General features: G+C 39.3%; 1 protein-coding gene across 3 annotated transcripts in view; it reads left to right on the top strand.

The window, feature by feature from the left end:
* LOC131035490 (phosphoribosylglycinamide formyltransferase, chloroplastic) overlaps positions 1-23,161 on the top strand; it is a 160,837-nt gene that overhangs the window by 115,463 nt on the left and 22,213 nt on the right. Inside the window, exon 6 of one of the 3 annotated variants that reach the window (XR_009103963.2) lies at positions 11,283-11,362. The exons of the other annotated variants lie outside the window; for them this stretch is intronic. The gene's annotated coding sequence lies outside the window, so the exon portion shown is untranslated. The remainder of the gene's footprint in view (positions 1-11,282; positions 11,363-23,161) is intronic. 3 annotated transcript variants of the gene reach the window in all.

The following is a 23,161-nucleotide window of genomic DNA, read 5'->3' as shown; positions in this document are numbered from 1 at the left end:
AGTATACATGTGAATACACACATTGTGAAATTTCCTTCTTGTTATGAGTAGAAACACAAATCAACACTAGCTTGATGCAAAAACATAAACACTAAGATCTAGTTTGTGATCTCAGGTAGAGTATTTAAGAATTTCAAATGGAGTAAATATAATGAGTCTGATTAGCCATATCGACAAAGAGGATAGATAGCACAATGTTTGGATACTTTCCTCAAGTATTAATTAATGGACTATGCTTAACTCCCTATTCGCCATTAATGAAAGAGAAAAGATTTAGACACAACGTGACGCCCGTAGCACTTATCAGGCCCAAGAGCGGTACACTCCCCCTTGGCCCAACTGATGGCAGACTTTCAATCATCCACAACAGTTTGCCTACCTGATAGAGGCCTAGTTTCTGCTGACCTCATTGCTCTATCTCTCTCCCACACTAGTGGTGAATGTGAAGTATGCATCACTCCGCAATCTAAAGAAAAAAAAAAAAAACAATGAATTTCAACAATTGATTTTTGGGTATGAGTAATTAGCCAGATTCACTTAAGATCATTTGTTTATCAATAAGTCAATTCCCATATTTAGTTCCTAGTGGAATCGAGAGGACTAGCTACCATAGGATGCCCGTAGCGCTTATCAGGCCCAAGGGCGGTACACTCCCCCCTGGCCCAACTGCCAGTAGACCTTTAGTCAACTGCAGTGGGTGGCCTACCTGACAGAGGCCTAGTTCCTGCTATCCCTGTTGCCTAATTCCCCATCTATCCCACTGGGTTTGGATATGCAACTGCCTTATTCATTATCTTGGTAGTATCTTATATCATTCCTACTAGTCTTTAATTGCATAATGCTATTTATTCCTCAAATAGTAGTTGTAGTCTATTTATTAGTTAATTTATTTAAGATTATACTGTTATCAATGAGATAATTCCATACTCATTCCCTAGTGAGACCAAGGAGAAGTAGGTGCAATAGGATGCCTGTAGCGCTTATCAGGCCCAAGAGCGGTACACTCCCCCTTGGCCCAACTTGTGGCAGATTTTTGGTCATCCACAGTGACCAAAGAATGCATCCTGCACCCTTCTGTAATGAAACCTACTGGGCCTCAGAGTCAACCGATCATAGTACTTCCACATTGGCACTAGCGACCTGTCACCCTTGGTAGTAAGAGCAGGAAATTGTCTAAGCGACATTCCAATATACACCAAGTATGAATTCATATAAAAAGTGAAGGTAGTGGGAACTTGTGACAGCTGCTCACACAAGTTATCGCTGATGATTTCTTCTCAGAAAATGTGAGATTGTCCCTTCCTCATGATCACAATATATTTGTACATCCAGATTTCAAACACATTGGAGTGCCTCAAACCCATTATTCAGCTAAGAAGTGTGATCATATCACCTACTTCTTCAATGAAGTCGCAGCGATATAACTTAGGCCATCTTGAAAAACAAGTCTAGGGAGTCTTTAGCCACTTAGCATTAATGTGCCTGATGCAATCTGTCCTTCTTTGATTGTAGTGATCCAAGGCACTCTTCATAGTGATCTCCACATACACAGGAGCTGCGAGGACTTTGAAGATCTTGTCAGTCGTTTCTAGATCCAATCTTATTATAACATTCCCATCTTCATCCCTGATTGTCCTCGTTTCTTGATCAAAATGAGCAGCACATGTGAGGACAAACTCAGGTTCTAAAGCAGCCACTGGGAATGAAGACACCAAATGAATATAGCTATTCAGGAGCAACTGCATCCCATGGGTTGGTGAACACTTCATTCTTTGCAGAAAATTAGGCATATCAACATGTCTGATCTTTGTGTCTCTGATCTCATCAATGATCACAATATATTTGTACATCCAGATTTCAAACACATTGGAGTGCCTCAAACCCATTATTCAGCTAAGAAGTGTGATCATATCACCTACTTCTTCAATGAGGTCGCAGCGATATAACTTAGGCCATCTTGAAAAACAAGTCTAGGGAGTCCTTAGCCACTTAGCATTAATGTGCCCGATGCAATCCGTCCTTCTCTGATTGTAGTGATCCAAGGCACTCTTCATAGTGATCTCCACATACATAGGAGCTGCGAGGACTTTGAAGATCTTGTCAGTTGTTTCTGGATCCAATCTTATTATAACATTCCCATCTTCATCCTTGATTGTCCTCGTTTCTCGGTCAAAATGAGCAGCACATGTGAGGACAAACTCAGGTTCTAAAGCAGCCACCGGGAATGAAGACACCAAATGAATATAGCTATTTAGGAGCAACTGCATCCCATGGGTTGGTGAACACTGCGTTCTTTCCAGAAAATCAGGCATATCAACATGTCTGATCGTTGTGTCTCTGATCTCATCAATGAGAGAGACCACCTGAGTGGGAGCAACCTCATTTTGGTATTTGTCGTACTTATACTTCATTTTCTTGTTTGGAGGTGATGCTTGTTCTTCTGAGATCGAAAAAGAATCTGCAGCACTATGATGAAAACTTAGAAGAGTAAGAACATGTTCAGCAGATATAGGCGATTCCATGATACCAATCCTCTGAAAACCAATGCTCCCATCAAAATTGCATGGGCATTTATCATATAGCAGTTTGGACTGACTCAAAGATGCTTTGTAGATATGCTTTGATAGCGATGCGAAAGAAATCGGATCTCAAACGGCTAACTGCAAGTGATGAAACTTTTACAATTCACACTTGTAATCGGGTCTCCAAGACCCAACTGCAAGTGGAATAGTAAAATTTAAAGGCAAGTAATGATGGATACTTTTAGTTGGGTCTTGGAGACCCGATTACAAGTAGGCAAATATGCAAAAGTCTTTTTGGAAAGCATTTGTAGCATGAGGCAAGATGGCTGCAAGTAGAACAAGTTTTCCAAGTTGTGAGAAAATGATAAATTTTGCACTTGTAGTCGGATCTTGGAGACCGGATTACAAGTGTGTAAAAGGAGGATGGATAACACATCTCATACTTGTAGACGGGTCTTCAAGACCCGACTGCATGTAAATAGTTACTTGCAATGACATAACATTGTTAATTCGCCTATAGCTAAAAGCTTGGGAAAGTAACATACTTGTAGTTGGGTCTTGGAGACCCACAACAAGTGTTCATTATGAGCAAAGAGCACTTGCTTCTATGAAGGGATGAACCGATTGCAAGTGGGCGAAATGGGGGAAGTAATTTGCTTAAAAAGCAAGCTTGCAATCGGATCTAAAAGATCCGATTGCAAGCTACAATATGACATACACTTAAAAATGCTAAACTTGCACTTGCAATGGACTGCGTATTATGCGATAAGGAAGAGCTTTGCCTTGAGTGAACTTGCAATCGGGTATATAAAACCCGACTGCAAGTGAAATGAGACTTGACATGCTTGCAGTCGCGTCTTTGGTGACACCAAGGGAACAAACTTGCTATCGAGTCTTTCAAACCTAATTGCAAACAAAGACAAATGCGAATACAAGCCACGCAAGGAAAGACGCAAGGAATGTGGCTACAAATGGCTTAAGGAAAGACGGAAATGAAGCAAAGAAAGCGACTAGAATTTAAAACTTGAAAACTAAAATGCAAAAACATCAAAGAAAGAACAAGAACAAACTTCATACCCGAAAATGAAAGCCCTTAAAGAGACAACCAAAGCTGCTAACAAAACCTTGAAGTATCGAATGAAACTTTGAAACCCTTGCAAGGAGCTAATAGGCGATTTAAAAGGAGAACACTCCTTGAAATCAAAGACTAAAGCATTAATGAACTCACTCCAAAAACGCAGGCAAAGAGAAAAGAAATCAGGCTGCCAAAAGCATTTGAAATAACTTGGGCAAAATGGATACTTGTAATTGGGTAGTTGGTAGTTGGTGGGTTGTGATGGTTGGCAGCTTGGCCAACTGTCGGGTCTATATAATGTGTGGATGGAACCTCAGCATCTTAGCATTATACTGGCATATTTGAAATACTATAAAGATATCATAATTCTGCCATGGCTGTTTCTGTAATTGTTATCTATGCTTTAGTGTACATGAATGTTCTTGTTGCATGAGTTGTTGGTACATGTGGAATATCTTTGTTTATCCGTGAGTTTACCAACCTCGTCGTAGGGACTAAACATTTGGCATTGTTGTTAGTACGAACCTGGAGAATAACCATGGTTGTAGCTGGAAGGAATTAATGGGTCGGCCATTCAACCAGCAATTGACTGTCGTAGACAGTGACACACATGAAGAAAGAACCGAGGAAGAGGCACCAGAGGATCAGTTGACAGGAGACTTGGTAGAGTTGCGGGACGTGTCGGTCATGCAGTTTGTGCAAAGGGAGGCTCAAGAGAGAGTCGTCTCTGAAGGCACGGTACGTGGTGAACTCATCGTCTTTGATCTACTCGAGAGCATTCCAAGGTTGCTCGCCAGAAATCTAATTGCACTCCAAGATCGAAGGGAGGAGCTGCACGGGAACTCCGTCAACAACAAGTACTGCAAAGGTACAAAGAGTGGAACCGTAGGGAGGAAGAGGAAAGGGATACGAGCCGACACCATACCCTTGGCAATTAATGCCCCTACGGCCAAACAAAGACAGACGTACCACTACCACCAAAGGAGTAGACGAGGGAACCGTACGGTGATCCCTCCACATAAAAGAACAGGCCGAGCGGAGACGACAGTTGAGGGAAGTTGTTGACTCAAGGAGTCCGGAGAGATGTAGTAGGAGCCGAAGTGTAAGTGTGAGTCGGAGTCGTAGTCGGGAGAGACAGAGACCATGTACGTGGAAGGAGTTGGAGGAGATCGCCAGGACCCCGCCACTTCCAGACGTAGCGGAGGAGGATCTTGCCAACCAGGCCCTGCACTCGACGTCGAGTGAAGACTCTGAAGTCAACTCGCAGAGCAGTCTGTCGGAGTACTCTGAACAAGGAGAGGAGGCGGTATGGGATCTGCATGAAGAGATCGCCAATATCTCTGAAACAACATTGTTTCGGCATCAGGAATTTGTCCTTGACGAAGGAAAACAAAATAGGAGGGTCAGACCCAGAAACCCTGGGAAGGAGGGACTATAGGAGTGAGGGTGACCAAAGCGTGGAGGACAGGGGTGGATGCGTAGAAGGCTCGTGGACGGAGCAATACGGTCCAACCTGGTCAAACACGGACGGTACCTTCCAGGCATATAATAATTTCCAGGCGTTACACAAAACCCACCAAACGAAAACAATGGCACACACCCAAAGAAACAAAAGCTTTCAAAGTTCATGGGCGACAGGTCGGAGGACCCCATACGACATTGCAAGACATGCGTAACCATCTGGGAGGCAAACGGCCAAGACGACCAGGATTACTGGTTGAAGGCATTTACAACCACCATGCGAGGAATAGCAATTGACTGGTATACGGATCTGGATGCCCAGTATAAAACATCATGGAACAACTTGAAGAAGGCCTTCCAGGAGGAGTTCAAACTCCTACATGATGACAATGAGATCGTGGCGGAAATTTACAATACCAAGCAGGGAAAAAGTGAAAGCGTGCGGGCTTACAACAGAAGGCTGAGGGAACTATTGAACAAAATGGAGAACCAGCCGACTGATGGCCTCAAAAAGAGATGGTTTGTCGAAGGGCTCGTACCGTCCCTTAGACGGAAGATGAAGGTGGTCCCTCCGCCCTTATATGACAAAGCATACAACCGTGCGATGAATATTGAAAATGAAAATAAGATATCCTGAGGGAAACGCCGGGTAAGTGATGGTGATAGTACGGATGAACACAGCGACAAGGAATCTAAGACTGTACAAGCACTCCAAGGGATATGATAAGAATAATGAAAGAACTGAAGGCTGACAAAGAAAATGGCAAGGAGGGAAAGGAACTGTGGTGCACCGACTGTAAGACAGAAGGGCATACTAAGGGGAGTTGCCCTCGAAAAGCCTTTTGTGACATCTGCCAAGTAATGGGACATTCCATCAAGGAATGCCCGTACAACCTGAAAGCACAGAGCACCCAAGTGCTCTTCACACAGCCTGACCAAGTCATACCGCCAGCGACACCTCCGAAGCCGGCAACAAACTCGGGCGCCTCTCCTAGAGGATACCGAAACAATCGGCGGGGTAACAAGTCCAACAATAACACGCCGAGGAGTAAAATTTAGTACGACGCAAAAGGACGACCCATGCTTCAATTCCAGAAATATAACGAATGGGGTCACTTTGTGCGGGAATGTCAAGATGGAGATAGTGCGGGGAGTTTGTTGTGCAAATGGTGCGGTTCAGGTTATCACGAGGACACAGAGTGTCCAAAGCAAAAAGGGGTGAATATGCTGGAAGTAAAGGAACCGGAGGAAGGTGTATTGGCAATGACAAGATTGCAAAGTAGGAAAGACATGTACCCTGACCCTCGCATGGAGAAGGAAAGACTCTGGGAGGCCAGGGTAGACATTGAACGTGCGATGGTAGAAGACAGAGGGCCTCGCACTCGGTTGCTAGTACTCCACTTTGGTCGAGACCGGAAAAAACTATCATTAAGCAGATGTTATAGACCACTATACCCATGCGAGTATCCAGCCTCCTACAAACCATGCCGCAGTTGAGGATGGCCTTGACAAATGCAGTTGGTGACACCACTGCCGACCAGGAACACCAAACGGCAACAGAACCATCTAGTACGGCTCTAGTGACGAGACTTGGTAAGGATGCCATAGACCCTATGTTGCTCACAGTAAGCATTGGAGGCTAACTAGGGTAAGTGTTAATTAATTCCTAAGCAGTGAATTCAGAAAGGGCCAACTAAGTTAAATATAAAATAATTGCAAAATAGCAAATCCCAAGAGAGGCTGACTTAAAAGAAAGTGAATATTAAAATATATAAATAATTGCTGGTTGGCTATTCCCCTTTGACTAATATAAAATATGTTTTATCTTTCTTTAATAGCTGGGGTCATGAAAGGGCAGCAGTTGTAAAATGAAAGGACAGTAATTGCCAAACAGATATATAGATACCAAAGGGTGTGAACCTATTCTCCGTGAAGATATATAACCCAGATCAGTGTTGGAATGAAGGACATGAAGGAGGCAATAAAAGAAGAGCAGAAGTACTCATATATCAAACAAGATCAGCAATCATTATCTAATCTGGACTCATCTAAAAGGGATCAGTTGGATCCAAGCATCAGCATTCATATACAGCAGTCTTGTGTCCTATTCATCTTTGTGGTATGCAGCATTATAATGTTTTTATGCATAATTCCTCACATATTGATATAGGATATAATATGTATGCAACATGATAATATATTTGATACATAACCTCTCATATATTGGGTATAGGCAGTTATGTGTAATATCTAGATTCCTAGTCTATTGCTGCAATCAATCATGATGAGTTTAGTAGGGGAGTACAAGAAGGGAGAGCAAAGACGGAACCTCCTAAGTAGGCCACCCATGTTGGATGTCCAAAGTGTCAACCACTTGGGGCCATAGGGTGCAAAGACACGCCCTTGGGCTTAGATGAGATGTTCTAGGCACCCTATTGCAGCTACCGATTGTGGGCACACTTATATGTGGGCTAATGAAGTAGCACAAATAGGGAAGGCAGAGACAAGCTCCCCCACTAAGTAGACCACCCCATGTTGTATGTCCAAAGTTCCCGCCACTTGGGGCCAAGCGGTGCAAAAACATGACGTTGGGCTTAGATGAGGGATGTTCTGGGCGCCCTATCGTGTTTCCCTCATTCAACCCTACAATATGGTTGATTACTATATTTAAGTATGTTGCCTATCTATTCTTTAAGTTCAATATGATTTAATGTTATCACAAATGATCATGATTATATATGCATTTATTTTTTATTAAACCCTAACCCTAATGAAATAAATTGGTCTTATGAATTACATTTCCAATATTGTCTAACATGATTGAAGGACCTAAACCAAGATTTATCTTGCTTAAAACATTTTAATCGGTAAAGTTATAACTCTAACTATATTAGATTTCTTATTCTAATGGAACTTGTGATTTTAGGGCAAGATTTAGGGCAATTTCAAAAGGGGACATTACATTTATTCTTGATCTCATCTCAAGAGAGCTAGATGATCATCCAATAAATATCAACTAAAGTCTTTGTTCATCTTTATCCCCTTAGCCACACAAAACAGTGTGGAGCAACCTCCATCCAAAGTCAAGGTCTTGTTATGTAAAGATATGTTCCACTACAAAGAATTGTTATCTTCCCAAACACTATCAAACCAAGTAAAAACTGGTTGTTTGTCACAAGGCGCTTCATTAACTCCCATGTCTTCCTTAATAAACCAAAAATAAGAGACCCACCAAATTATACAGAGAAGGAACTAGAAAGCAAACTTGATGAATGAATGTCTTTCCAATCTAGTTTCTTTTTGGGCTATGTTATCAAGTTCGCCGGCGACTTGGCCGGATCTAAGTACCAGTTTGGTACGTGTGTGGGTGCGCCCAATTATGAAGTTCATGACTTGAAATCAAGGGAATGGGAAATGTGCGATCCTTTGCCAAGGGAATTCAAAGATAGCGCTTCGTCCACGTTGCTTTCCTTGGCTGTCTATAATGGCAAAATTGATGTATTGGAAAAATTTAAGGGAAATTGCTGTTATGTGTTGTAGAGCAAGTGGCGGGGAAAGGTGATGAGTGTAAGACTGTTTGCGTCTTCTTCTTCTTCTTCTCAATGTGTTAAATACTTTTGTTTAGCGTGCAAGGTTGGATTGGTTATAGCGGGATTGATCATAGAAAATGAAGAAATAAGTTTCCAAATGTGTATTATCAAGGAGAATAAGATGGAATGTAAGAAGGGAACAAAACTACGAATGCAAAACCAAAACTTTAAAAGTATGGTTGGAAGTATTGTCTCTAAAATTTAATAATGTTGTTTTCTTTTTAATAATTTTAATTTAATAAGTGTAAATTATTTATATTAATTTTAATTTTAATATAGGGGTTCTTCCCATAGTGTGTTGGTTAAGTGGTGGTGTTGGTGTTGTGACCACCAAGATTCAAACCCCCTCTAGGCCATTGTGATCACAAGGTTTTTGCCTTTGCTGATCCAATGTGCTCGTGGGTTTGAGCCTTAGCATTGTTATATGGGGATGAGGTCCACCGTTTGTGACCTCACTAGTTTATAGTTCTGGGTGTAATGTCCCTACTATTTAGAGATCATTAACCTGCAGAACAGATTGTTAGAACATAACAAACATATAAATATGTATATAAGTAATTTAAATTGCAATCTAACTTCAATGCTCAATTAACATAATCATAATTTTCATCTAAAAAAGGATACAATGCCATACGTAAGTATGTCCTTAGGTGGCCGTGAGGCTCACCTTCTTGGAACCCCTTGGTCCCAAGCCCTCCAGGAAATCGAAGATGAATTCGAATCCTGTCTTGGGTGTAACCTCTTACACCCAAGCCATCCAAGGAAGACCGTTGTCTATTCCTTGCCTTGGGTGATGCCTTCATCACCCAAGTCCTCAGAGGGGATCGGCCCGACCTTTGAGTCCTGTCTTGGGTATAACCTCTTACACCCAAGCCAGGAAGACCCTTGCCTTTCCTTGTCTTGAGTGATGCCTCCATCATCCAAGTCCTCAAGGGAATTGACCAGATCCTTCTCTTCTTGGTTGAACTTAATCAACCAAGCCATGTATATATGCATATAGATATTCAGTATATACTGCCCTAGGGATTATCATAATCCCCCCTTAGACTAAGAGAGTTTCCTCCCTATAGCCTCCCTCATGTGATTTCATTCATAATACATTCCTTTGCATTTTCATTTACTATTTCCTATTTCATAATCCACATGTACATAGTCTTGTATTCATTGCCTATATTCATAAAATGTTCATTAACCATTACTCACATGTATTCCTTAACATACATTCCTATTATCCTGATATGTATTTTTCCTATCATTCTTACTATTTACGAATCATTATATATGCTTACAGCACGTTCTTTATTCCTATATATATATATATATATATATATATTAACTTTTCCTCTATGTATTAACATATATATATATATATATATATATATAAAAATAATGTCACTATCTATCTTTATGTGTTTGTATTTATTAATGTATATATATTAATTATTCCTATTAATATATATACTAATCCATTGCCTATCTTTATATCTTTATATTTATTAATACATACTATTCCTATTAATATATAGAATAACATTCATATCTTTTTTTTATATGTTAATGCAAAAACCGCTAATTATACCAAATCCCTTACCTATATTTAATGACCAGTGAATTAATTAATACATATATTTATATGCACTAGACCTCAATTAACACCCCTTATTAATTAACGTTACACATTACCCATTGAGTATTACCCATTAACTAATGGTAATGACGTTACAGATTAACTACTGTCCACCCATTAACTAATATAATTAATTAATACCCGAAACCATCTATTACTTACCTTGCGTCTGCTGTAGAAGACCCTCACGCAAACAATGAGAAGAAGCAACCAAGAACTGCCGAAATCCACAAAGTCTCCAGCCTAGAAATATCTCCCCCCTTCCTCCTCTCCAAGCACTACACCTTTATTCTTTCCCTTATTCAATCTTGATACGCTGTAATGTCCCTAGTGGGGAGTCATGTCCATTAAAATGGGTTTGGGAATGGCGGTGACTCCTTGAAAAGTCACCGCTTCCCAATATTCGTTCCCCATCATTATTCCCCCTTTGCATCCTCATTTTCCCTCCCCCCTAATAATTCCTATCGATTTCATCATCTTAGTCATAATTAATATGACCCAATGTTATATTGAATATTAATAATTATATATATATATATATGTTTTCTTTTACACTTGGGAATTAAAAAGTTAATATTAATTAATAATAATTAATTAATATTAATTTATTTTTATATTACAAAATATTATTAGTAATAAATAATAATATTTAGTAAATAAATTTTAAGTAATCATTTGTTGGTAATTAATATATTAATTAATAATAATTAATTATTCCATTTGGGATATATATAACGATCAAGGAGGGGACATGACACTGGGTCAAAAGCATTTCACGTGGAGTTGGAGGGCATGTTGTGCCAGCATCACCAGTCATGTTAAAAAGTTTATCAGGCACTTAAATTGAAAAAAAATGAAATTTAATATAATATTATTTTATTTTAATAAATAATACATCTAAGTATATTATTTTGTAATATAATCTGATTTCAAATCTATTGGGGGACTTAGTGTAGATATATATTTATACATTTATGATTTTTAAAAGGTTTTTGTACAACTTGCAGCCCCATTGACAAATTTGGCAAAGAAAGGAGCCTTCTCTTGGAGCCCTACAATGTAGATTGCTTTTGACAAGTTGAAGGAGGTAATGAGTTCATGCTCAGTTTTAGTTATTCCACATTTATCACGTCCTTTTGTTTTAGAGAATGATGCTTCAAGAGAGGGGATTGGAGCAGTGTTGATGCGAAATCAGCATCGCATAACATTTGAGAGTAGGAAGCTCAAGGAAGCAAAGAAGAGCTTCTCTATTTATGACAAGGAGATGTTGGCCATCATGCATGCACTAGCCGAATTCAAACAATACTTGGTTTGTGGGAAGTTTGTGGTTAAAATAGATCATAACAACTTGAAATTCTTCCTCAATCAAAACGATTTGAATGACATGTAGCAAAACTGGGTAAGCAAACTACAAGCCTATGATTTTGACATTATGTAAAGGGAAAGAATAATGTTTGGTAGGCTCTAGGAAATCATATTTTTGTTCTATGACATCTACTGATTGGTAGGCTTCCATAATTGCTGAATATACCAAAAATACAATTGCTACTAACATTTTGGATGGGAAGTTGCAAGATGATAGATACAAGGTGGTTGTTGAGCTCATCCTCTACAAAGGTAGAGTGTATCTATTAGAATAATATCTTAGTTGTTTATTATTTAATGGTCAATTTTGTATTCTATTGTAAATATTAGATGTTTATAATTTTGATTATGTTATTGATTGTTTCATAATGGAAACATTGATCTTGTAACTCTATAAATGATCATTTGATCATTCATTTAATTTATTTAGTATTTTACCGATTACTTGCGTAATATGGTATCAAAGCCTAGGAGAATTTTTTTGAAATTTTTTGTAATCCTAATTTTATAATTAGTGAATTTTTTTCGAAATTATTCCAATGTTTTTTCCAAAACCCATCTGGGATTTTCCGTCTCATTTTTCGGTTTGTGTTCGTGTGGAAATCATGACCTCTATCTGCATTTCGCGACCTGATTTTTGGCTCTACTCACAAAAATCCTTCTTTCTGGGCCACGATTTTCTGGCATTCGCGATTTTTTTCACGATCTGTCTATGTGTTTCGGCCATCAATTTTCCCACGATCTATGTATTTTATTCGGCGGTGACTTCCAAATTAGCTTTTCTTCTGCGTCGCGCGATTTTGTGTTCGGGTTCCTACGCAATTTTTGCCCACGATTTCATGTTCGTGTGCTCTGTATTTCCGTGTTGGGTTTGTTTTTGTTCTACGTGGCAGCTTCTGTTTGGTCTATTTTTTTTGGTGCATGCAATATTTGGGTTTGTGTTTTGCATGTGGATTTTATTCCTCTGCGTTTTCTAGAGTTTTGTGTGGGTTTATGCTACTATGAGCATCATATTTTCTGCTACGGGTCTAAATTATTTCTCCCACGCAATCTGGGCGGTGTCTGCAGCAGTATTGTTTCAATTTCCTTATGGGTTTGCAGCTTCCTACGAGTCGTCTAGGGTTTTTTTTTCGAACCCTCAGTATTATTTCTGTGGCTAGGGTTTTTTCGAAAAACCATTCGTAGAAAGATATTTTTAGGGTTTTTCTGGTTTTTTAAAAAACTCTTCTTAGTATCTCTCGGATTTTTTTGGGGATATGAATTTCCTACATTGGGATTCATGCTCAATTTTTTTTTCTTCTACCTTGAACTTCGTGCCAAGCTTTCTGCCTCAATTTCATGCACGCGTCACGTTTATGCAGATCCACGTGTTGACAATCTCTTGCCTCGATATTAGTGTCATCATTTGGCCAACCATCTTTGACCTTTGTTTTTGTGATGGCCTCTAACGAATATTCTGCTCGAAGGGAGTAAGAAATTCAATGGCAGTAATTATAATACCTGGAAGCAGCAAATGCTCACATTTTTCAAGTATCGTGTCATTGATCAATTGGTTCTTGGAAAAGCCACCCGTCCTGTAGTCGATCCTATTCAAACCAAGTTTGATGGGCAAAATTGTGAAGCTGTCATGCTCATCAAGCTCTCAGTGACTGACAATCAACTTCCTCAAATACCTACCGGCAAAATAGCTGCCAAGATATGGGAGCATCTCAAGATGCTACATGAGATGTCTGATAAAAGCAAAGCCTTATTTCTGAAAAATAATATGCTCAAAGACATATCATGGATGAGTGAAAATCCCTTTAGGAGCATCTTAGTCGGATCAAAGACATTTATGATCAGTTAGAAGCCATTGGTCGGAATATGGAGGAGGACATGGTAGTTATCACATTAAAGAATTTGTCCAAGTCCTATGAGCATTTTGTCGAAACATTCAACATCACCTCAACTGGTGTTGATCTTACGTTCGTTGATCTTCTCACCAAACTTCTACAGTAGGATTGATGGAAGCAATAGTACCAACTCATCCTCTACAAAACAAGCTTTCACAACCAAATCCTTTCTTAAGGATAAAACCTAATTTCAGTCTTCTCAGCAGAAACCCTCTGCTCCGTCATCAGAAGGCTCGAAGAAGAAAAGTGTTCAATGCAACTACTGCCATAAGTATGGTCATATGAAACTTGAGTGTTGTAAACGCTTGGCTGCCCAATCCAAGCAAAGTGGTTCAAAGCCTATAGCTAATGTAGCGGAGCACACTGAGCAGAACAAGTCTGCCTTTTACGCCTTCATGGCTAAAAGACCTGCAGACCATGTGAAGTCTTCTGCTTGGTATTTACATTTAGGTGCCTCGGGCCACTTCACTCATCGTCAGGATTGGTTCACTGATTTTCAGCCTTACTCAGATTTAGTTATTTGAGGAGGGGAAGAATACACTGTTGTGGGAAAGGGCAATGTGCAGATTCTGTTCAGAGGGAGGAAATTGATTTTCCTCAACGTGTACCATGTTCTAGGAATGGAACTCACCCTTCTCTCCATTAGTCAAATTCTGAGACATTCACCTCAACTTGACGTGAGCTTCAGTTCACATCAGTGCAGTATCATTGATCAGGAGACTCAATCTACGGTTGATGTGGGTCTTGAGGATCATGGTCTATTCAGACTAGTTGACTCTGGTGATTCTCAGGAGCTTTCCATGGCAGCCAAGCACTCCTTTGTTAGTACACTTTGCCATCAGTGTTATGGGAACTTAAATATGCATTATCTTTCTCAGCTTGTTCGAGAAGATCTTGTCATCAGACTGCCAAAGATCCAAACCCAGAACCTCGGAGTTTGTGGAGCATGTTAGGCTAGGAAGTAGCATCGGACTCCGTTCTCGAATGGTGACTCCTGGAGGGCTTCTAAGGTATTACAACTGGTCCGTGGTGATATCTATGGACCTATGGCTACTCCTTTTGTTACTGGGTCCAGGTATTTCTTACTTTTTGTTGATGATTTCAGTTGTAAAATGTGGGTGTATTTCCTTCATCAGAAATCAGAGGTGTTTGTTTTGTTTCAAAAGTTCAAAGCATTAGTAGAAAACGAGTCTGGTCAACATATTGTTACTCTTCGATCTAATAATGGGGGAGAATTTTGTTCTTCTGCCTTCTCCCATTTCTGTGGACATGGCATAAAGAGCCAACTGTAAACCCCTTAGCAAAACGATGTCGTTGAGCGAAAAAACCGCACGATTACTGAAATGGCCTGGTCTATGCTTGAACAAAAGAATGTTCCAAAGAAGTTTTGGGCTGAATTAGTTCACACTATAGTCTATCTTCTGAATCAGTCTCCCACTGTGGCTATGAAGAAGAAGACTCTGGAAGAGATCTGGTCAGATCACAAGCCCAGAATCAATCACCTGAAGTTTTTTGGCTTCACTGCCTTTGTCTAGATCCCTAATGCTAAACGCACTAAGTTGGATGCCAAGAGCTAGAAACTAATGCTAACTAGCTATAGTGATAATGACAAAGCCTACCGATTGGTTGACATCGAGACAAATCGTCTCATCTTCAGTCGTGATGTGGTTTTTGATGAGGAACGAGGGCCATTTCAGCTCTCTCCTCCAATTGTGGATTCAGGGGATCAGCCATTGAAGGCTTCAGACTTGGGTGTCCATCTTCCATTAGGTCCACCTGATGGGAGGGCTCCAACTGTTCCAATTCCTGCACCTACACCGGCTCCTCCTCCTGCAGGATCACCTAGACACACAGTTGCACCACCTGACTTTCCTCAGGATTCATCCAATCTTCTGTTTGATGTACCTAATCATGTTGCACCTCTTGCATCTGATGTTGGCACTTCTACTCTCCGACCTAAATGGTGGGCTAAGACAATTGTTGATCTTCATGATGATGATCTCATCGAGGGTAGAACTGATCGGAAGAAGAGCAAAAATCCTGATATGTCAATTTTGCTCTCATGGCCAACATTCACAATGTGTATGAACCTCAGACATACACAAAGGCAAAAGTGATACTTGAGTGGGAACAAGCTATGGCAACTGAGCACCACAGCTTGCTGAAAAATAACACTTGGGTTTTGTCAGATCTTCCTCCAGGGAAGAAACCCATTGGACGCAAATGGATCTATAAGGTCAAATACAAGGCTGATAGTACTTTCGATAAGTACAAGGCTCATCTTGTTGCCAAAGGCTTCTCTCAGCGCGAAGGGATTGATTACGAGGAGACCTTTGCTCCGACAACAAAGATGAGCACCATCAAATTAGTGCTAGCCATGGTAGCTCAGTGTGGCTGGAAGGTCCATCAGATGGACGTCAAGAGTGCCTTCTTGAATGGTGAGCTACAGGAAGAAGTCTACATGATGCAGCCTCCTAAATTCAAGGTTGTTGCAAAAGAACACCAGGTGCTCAAACTAGTGAAAACACTCTATGGCCTGAAACAGGCTCCTCGAGCATGGTACATGAAAATTGATAATTACCTCACAAATCAAGGTTTCCAGAGGAGTCCTAACTCAAATTTGTATGTCAAGACTACCGCCAGTGATATCATCCTTATGGTTATATATGTTGATAATCTGATCATCACTGGCAATTCGACATCTTTGATTTAGGGAATCAAGCAAAATTTATGCCAATCTTTTGACATGACCGACCTCGGGCTTCTACACTACTGCCTAGGTGTTGAGGTTTGGCAATAGTCTCATGGCATCTTCATCTCTCAATCTAAATATGCCAGGACTCTACTAGGCAAGTTCTGTATGCAGGACTGCAAACCTACATCTACACCTATGGAGAAAGGCCTAATGTTGTCGGCCAAATCCGATTCTCCAGTTGAGAATGAATCCGATTTCAAGCAACTAGTGCGCAATTTAATATATCTCACCACCATTGGACCTGATACATATCCCACTTCATGACAGCTCCTACATCAGATCATTGGGTTGCAACGAGACGGATTTTGTGCTATGTCAAGGGCACTTCAGACTTTGGTATCCTCTATGGACAAACCAAAGATCCCAAACTCATTGGTTTCATAGATTCGGATTGGGCAGGCTCTATTGATGATAGAAAGTCCACATCCGTGTATGTCTTCAATTTGTGCACAGGTGTTGTCACTTGGACCAGTAAGAAGCAGCAGGTCGTAGCTCTTTCCTCGACGGAAGCTGAATATCAAGGATCAGTTAAAGCAGCTTGTGAGGCAGTTTGGCTTCGAAGGATGCTTTTGTTGAGTTTTAATCAGATTTACACAGTATAATTGTATCAGATTCATACAAAAGGTATTTTTACAAATTTAAAGATAGAACATAGCATAACATAAATTTAATATGAATTGTCTTGATACAAGTTCAATTAATATATATATATATATATATATATGTACTGTATATGGACTGTTGTTAGTATCTGACAACTTTAGACTGCTGTATATTTCTTCTAATAATCTGAGTTTGACAATCTCCAGTATGTATAGATATCAATCTTTATGTATTATGTATGAGCCTGACTGAAGGAGACAATCAACTTCTTATATATAAGATTATTCAGTAACGGATTCACTGAACTTCGGTTTGCAAATGATTCGATGATTATATCTTCAATATCAAAGTTCAATTGATCTGAGAACTGTCTGATCTGCACACAATATCACTGTCTTATTAATCTGAGAAGTACGTGTTGATATATATAATATTTTGATAGTCTTCCAGACGGGTAGCTTCAATTGAAATCATCTACATCCGCAATGAGATAAATATAATAGTGATTGCATCTTGGGAAGACGTGACTTATCCAAAGGTTGCAATCCCAACCGATTCATAAATAAATCGGGTTTACATAAACTAATTCATTTATGAATCGTTTTAATTAAACTCCGCTAGCTATATAAATGAAACTAGATAAATATAGATAGACAATTTAGATAACTACGATTATGAATTAGATAAATAAACAATAGTGATTTGTTTAGTTAATAGCTGATTTAAACAATAAGGTATATAAGAAATTAAGTAATTATAAACTACAAATGTCAAAGGTCGATTAGGCCAATTTGACATTTGTTTTATCTACATAAGATAATTTAGGAATTAACAACTTTCAGACATCCAGATGTCTCAAGCAGTTCCTACACCCCTCTTCTGTGACAATCAAGGGGTGCTCAAACTTGCCAAAAATCTAGTCTTCCATGAGCGAACCAAGCATGTTGAGCTTCATTGTGACTTCATCCGCAAGCTTGTTGAAGATGGATCCGCGGATTTGCAGTATGTTCCTACTGAGGATCAAATTGCAAATATCCTCACCAAGCCTCTAAATCCGGATAAGTTTGTTAAGTTTGGAGGACAACTTGGTGTAGTAGACAGATTGACCATTAAGGGAGGGTATTAGAATAAGATCTTAGTTGTTTATTATTTAATGGTCAATTTTGTATTCTATTGTAAATATTAGATGTTTCTAATTTTGTTCCTATTATCGATTGTTTCATAATGGAAACATCGATCTTGTAACTCTATAAATGATTGTTTGGTCATTCATTTAATTTATTCAGTATTTTACCAGTTACTTGCATAATAGTATCTTGTTCTAGAATCCAAGGTGAAGGAAAGAATTTTGAGGGCATTCCATGAATACCACTCACTGGTCATCCAAGTTTCTACAAAACATACAAGAAAGGGAGCATTTTTAATGGAAGGGGCTCAAAGGTCATGTGTTGAGTCATGTTAGGGAGCGTGTGAGTTGTCAACAAAACAAAACGGAGCATGTTTTTCCAGCTGGTTTGTTGCAACCTTTTCCCATTCCAAATCAGAAATGGGAGATTATGTCCATGGATTTCATTGCAGGGCTTTCAAAGGTGCAAGATAATGATTGTAACTATGTGGTGGTTGTAGGCTCACTAAATATGTTCATTTCCATGCTATTTCTTTAGAATACAAGGCTCCACAAGCTGTTTATAAAAAATTTCAGACTTCATTGGCTGCCAAGGAACATTGTGAGTGACAAGGACAGCAAGTTCATCAGCTTGTTTTGGCAAAAAAAAATTCAACTAACAGGCACAAAATTGACCCCTAGCACTAGCTATCATCCTCAAATCAATGGGCAAACGGGAATTGTGAACAAATGGGTGGAAGGTTACTTGAGGAACTATGTTATAGGACAACAAACAACATGGATCAAATGGATACATCTTGGAGAGTATTGCTACAATTCCACCTACCACATGTCCATAGGTATGACCCCTTTCAAGGCACTTTATGGTTATGATGTCACTTCATTCATGGATTTGATCCTTGCAGACAGTAGAGTACTAGGTGCTAAAGATTTACTTCCACAAAGCTTGGATATTGTGAAAGAACTCAAAGAAAATTTACAGTAGTCCCAAAACCAACAAAAAATGTATGCTAACTACCACTGAACAGAGAGGGTTTTTGAGGTAGGGACACGGTGCCTTATATGCAATCTTCACTCAAAGGAAGTAGTGCTAAGAAGTTGAAGCCTCGATTTTATGGGCCATACAAGGTATAAGGAAGATTGGTGAGGTTGCATACAAGTTGGAACTTCTCGTGAATAGCAAAATTCACAACATTTTCCATGTGTCTTGCCTAAAAAAGGCCCTTGGACAACAGGTCACTCCTTATTTAAAGTTGTCGCTACTTGATGATAAGGGATAGTTGATTCTAAAATCAGAAGCTATCATCGATGTGAAAGAAAAGAAGTTGAGGAACAAAACCATTCCCGAGTATCTAGTGAAATGGAATAACCTTCCACTTGAGGATGGCAGCTAGGAAGAATGGATATTTTTGAACATCCGAGCTTGAAGTTGGTTGAGGGGAAGCAACCCAAGGAAGGTAGGACTGTCATAACGTTTCCCTAGCTAGGCTGACCCAGCTAATGTTGAAAAGTGTTTTTAAACACTAACAATTGTATATAGCCTTTTTATTTAATTTTGGGCCAACCCAACCTTTTTTGAGCACCAACTAGGTAATTTGATATTAAATTAAATAATATTTTTGCTTTCTTGTTGGCCGAATTGGGGTGTTCCTTTCGGCACTAACCTTCAACCAAAATAGTTATAGATATATTTCAGTTGGTTGAGCAAAGGACATGGTAAGATTCATGCTAAGTGCAATGTGATCCTACTACCTTTTTGTTAATTTGCTTTAGACTTATTTGTAGGTTTGTTGCCATATTTTGACCTGCAATGAGCCATATCAAGCCAATGATTGATGTATTCTATCCTCCAACATGCCTTCAGTGTTGGGCGAGCTTGCTACAGGTCGGACCAGTCCTAAAGTGGAGCCCATTTGTCTGTAACTAAACATCACAGGGGTGATTCTAAGCTCAAATTTGCTAAGAGGGTCGCAATTACAACCAATACAATAGGGTGCGGATGTTCTAGGCCCAAGTTGTTATGAAGTGATCTTAGAAATGTCTGCATATTTTCATGGGAGTTTTGATCCATATATAGGCCAGTAGGTGAATAGGCTATATAGGATTTGAGTGTTATAGTTAATATGTATTGAGGGTTTGACACCTCAGTTGGAAGTAGACTTTGTGTTTAGCGTATCATTGAATTAGTAAGCCTGCATCAGACTTGAATTATTCCAGTTGTTCTCTAATTGACTCTATAATTGCAATTTTGGGACTAATTTGAAGTTTGAATTCTAAGTTTATTGTGCACTGTTGTTTATTAGTGAATTTGGTAAAGCAGATTACTAAGCCCTAGGGCCTATTTCAAGGCATTTATTTTTCAGGGCTCTAAGACCCTTCTCACCAATATGGCCAAGTCTATGGTGCCATAACATGGTCTTCTCTACTGGAAGTTCCATCTCAAAAGAATGAGCATCGTTAGGTACCCAAAAAGCACGACCATCAAAAGTAGATGCAATAGATTTCTTCCTTGCTTGTTTCGATGGTGCAGATGAAGAATATAAAGCTCTTTTCTTCATCTTGTCAAAAGAACAATTGCACTCTATAGTGCATGCATGCATCTAGCTTAAATAGAGTGCATATTTGAACACCCTAAGCAAGCACCATAGCTCCTCTCATCATCTTGCATCCTCCATTCGAGAAAATAACCTACACACTCGCATCATTCAATTTACTCATTGAAAGAAGGTTTCATTCCAAACCCGAGATATGTAATACACCATCAATCTCCTTCACTCTACCATGAGGGAATTGGATCTTGACTCTTCCATGGCCAACCATTCTTTGATGAGAGTAATCACCCAAGTACACCTTCCCATCATTAAACTCTTCATACTTTGAGAACCAGCCTATGTTTGGTCGTGTGAAAAGATGCACCAAAGTCAATAGGCCACATCTTTAGATGCGTGCATTACCAAAGTTGTGACAAAGGGTTCACTGTCATCTTGAGAGGATTTGTTTGAATAAGAATCAGAGGCATTTTTCTTGTTTTTCTTTTTCTCCTCACATTCTTTGCAAAAATGACTGGTTTTGCCATAGTTCCATCACTTTGCCTTGGAATTTCTAGGAGACTTAGATCTCCCATGGGATTTGGATGCTAACTTTTCTTGCTTTTTGTCTTTGCCTTTTTCCTAGAATCTACCATGAACATCAAGGGCCTCCTTAGCCATTTTGGAAGATTTTCTCTGCATTTATTCAAAAATTAATAATGCAACCACTTCATCCATCTTGAAAGTGGTTGTGGTACTCCCAACGGCCATGACAAAGTGATCCCATGAGTCTGGTAGTGAACAAAGTAAAGTCATGCAATGATCCTTATCATTCATTTTCACACCAAGAAAACCCAACTAGGCAACAAGCATATTAAAAGCATTTAGATGATCAGCCACAAATCCTCCTTCCATCCTCAAGAAATACAACTTTTTCCTCGAGAATAACTTATTTTCCAGGGATTTAGCCTAAAATAAATTTCACCAAGCTTCTTTCATAGGTTTGCTACTATCTTCTCTTCATGGACATTTAACAAAACAAAGTATGCCAAATAGAGTCTTAAGTTTTAACAAACTCATGGTGTTTTGATCCATCAACTCCCATTCTTCTTGAGTCATGCTGGCAAGTTTAACAGTGAATATTGCAGCCTGTAAATCTTTGCCTACGAGCATATCTTCCATTTTAAGCTTCCACAGCTAATTGTTGCCATTAAATTTCTCCATCTCAATCCTTCTGAATGTACTTTCCATCTTTTCTTACAACAAGGTCACACAAATCTTTGCAACAAGATCCCACTCAAAATAAGACTAGTACAAAAAACCCCCACCCAACAATGGGACCGAAATTTGCTATAAGCTCTAATACCAATTGAAAGGAAGTAGGGTGAGCATAAAAAGCTTCCTACACCAATCCATTGAGGAGAGAGTGCAAATTTTTCTTCAAACCCTTAATAGTTACAATATTAGATGCACATTCAAATAACTTAATTGAAATTTGCTAAGTTACCGGTTCTTGTGGTTTAGGCCTGGGTCCGGGTCCTAGTCCGGCCTGGGTTCAACCTGGGTTCCACCCGGGTCCTTCCCAGGTGGCTGGGTTCCTTGTGGGTCCTACGACGCAGGACCCACAGGGAACCCAACCACCTGGGAAGGACCCGGGTGGAACCCAGGCTCGTGGGTTCCCAAAAACGGGACCCACGGGTCAAAAAACAATAAAAACCAATAAAAAAGTACTTAAAAAAATAGTTAATTAATAATTAAACCCTAATTGGCCCCTTTATGATGCATTTCATGCATCAAAACATTCATTCAACTCATTCTATTTGCATTTTTGAAGATTTTTTCTCTAAAGCTGGGTTTCTTAGTTTTTGCATTTTTCTTCGAAGGTAGAGACTATGAAGATGTGAGACACACATAAAAGGCATAGGAATCACTGGAGAAGGAAGATTTAGTCATCAAAGGTGAGTGAATCTGATTTTTTTACAAGTTTTTAAGAATTTTTTTAAGTTTTTTTCAAATTTTTTAATTTTTTTTTGAAGTTTTTCTAAAAAATTTTAAATAAGTTTTGTATATTTTTTTACACTTTGTATGCATAGTATGGGGTTATAATGCCAAAATTTTATCAATTTTTTTCAATAATGTTGTGTTTTCTCTTTTTATTTTAGGTGCATTATTCATATAATCATACATAATGGCTGAAATTGGAAGTGCAAGTGCAAGCTCTAGTTCAATTGCCCATGCCCGAACTGAAAATAACCCCTTTAAAATTGATCAAGATTCACCACTTTGGCATTATACGACAATGATCAAGTAAGTGTCTGGTGGTGGGGGTTTTGTTTGGAAGTGTAACCATTGTGGCACTGAGTATACCAGCTCATACTATCGAGTGAAAGGCCACCTTTGTTTCATCCCCGAGCGTGGAATAAAATTTTGTAAGGGATCAGATGGCAAGGGGCTGCCAAAAGCTCTAGTTTTGGAATATATTAGAGAACAAGAGGAAGCTGATAGGAGAAGTGGCAAAGCAAAGACTGATCATCCTCTTGTCCAGTCAAGCTCGAAGACTACGAGGCCTTCTAGTAGTATTGGCTCTACAAGACCAGCCAGATCGCATCCTTTCATG

The sequence above is a fragment of the Cryptomeria japonica genome, chromosome 10 (assembly GCF_030272615.1).
Source record: "Cryptomeria japonica chromosome 10, Sugi_1.0, whole genome shotgun sequence".
Taxonomy (NCBI): domain Eukaryota; kingdom Viridiplantae; phylum Streptophyta; class Pinopsida; order Cupressales; family Cupressaceae; genus Cryptomeria; species Cryptomeria japonica.
This window is presented reverse-complemented; position numbering and strand designations above follow the sequence as displayed.